Source organism: Macadamia integrifolia, chromosome 3 (assembly GCF_013358625.1).
Source record: "Macadamia integrifolia cultivar HAES 741 chromosome 3, SCU_Mint_v3, whole genome shotgun sequence".
NCBI classification, from domain to species: domain Eukaryota; kingdom Viridiplantae; phylum Streptophyta; class Magnoliopsida; order Proteales; family Proteaceae; genus Macadamia; species Macadamia integrifolia.
The window spans coordinates 23984917-23986044 of record NC_056559.1 but is presented as its reverse complement, the minus strand read 5'-3'; positions in this window follow the sequence as shown (position 1 = coordinate 23986044).

Here is a 1128-nt window from a genome sequence, read left to right as displayed (position 1 = left end):
TGCAGCTCTGATGGAAAAGGTAGAGAGCAATTTAGCTATATATATGAGAAAAGAAAGCTCTGGAGTCTGGGAGGCTTTTAACAGTTTTGATGAATTCTAAAAGAAAAGGCATTTGGGTAAGCCTTATCGTTAACGAATAAGACGGCTTGCGAAGGCCGAAAGGCTTTGGTCCACTTTTATGTGGATACGTGGACCAATCACTCAGATCTGACGGTTTCGTGTAGAACACTGCAAAAGATTCTGTCTATTTTCCCTAATTTTATTACAATAAATAGCCTTGTATTTCATGATGATTCTCATCGGATGGTTCATGTTTTTTATTAATATAAAGATCAAATGTGCACCACAAGTAAAGAATCAACATGAGAGCTCCTTTCTTCTTCTAGGACATTGGCTGCCATAGTTTTCCTTTCTAGAAAAGGTAACGGCCGGTTTAGGCTACAAGCCACTGGAATATTTGCCAATAAGCACTGATTCAATTCACCAGACCAATTTTTTTTTTTATCATAGCATTTCTATCCTAGCCTGTCGGCCACAGAAAGTAACAACCTATCCTTCTTAACCAAGGTTCCTCTTTGGTATGATTTCAAGTTCATAAAATTTTATGGGCGTACTTGTGCACAAGGTTCCCACACTGAGGGATCTAAGGAACATTATAATATATGCAATCTTACCTCCATTTTAATTTAATGAAAGGTTATTTTCTGAGCAATCTTACCTCCATTTTAATTTAATGAAAGATTATTTTCTGATTTGAAAACATGACCATTAGATCGCGATGGAACATCCTTACCAGTAAACAAAGGTCCAGCCTTTAAATAAGATTTTTATTGACTTCTTGAAACAATTCAATAAATAAGTTTGCCAAGAAATTGAAAATGTTCGATTGCATCAATTAAAAATCTTGAGTAATAGGTTTGTGCGGGAGCTAAACTCCAAAGGGGTAGCCGAGTTGACAAAGGACCTTCCCTCAAGAAGCGTGTGGTTCTGAGTTCGACTCCTCTAACTTTCTTGGAACCACTCACACGGGATTGTTTAGTGCTCTTTGTGATGAGAGATGCAACTTCAATTGTTCAATAAATTCAGTAATTAAGGGAAGTTCCCATCTTTCACAATCCCCCCCCCCCG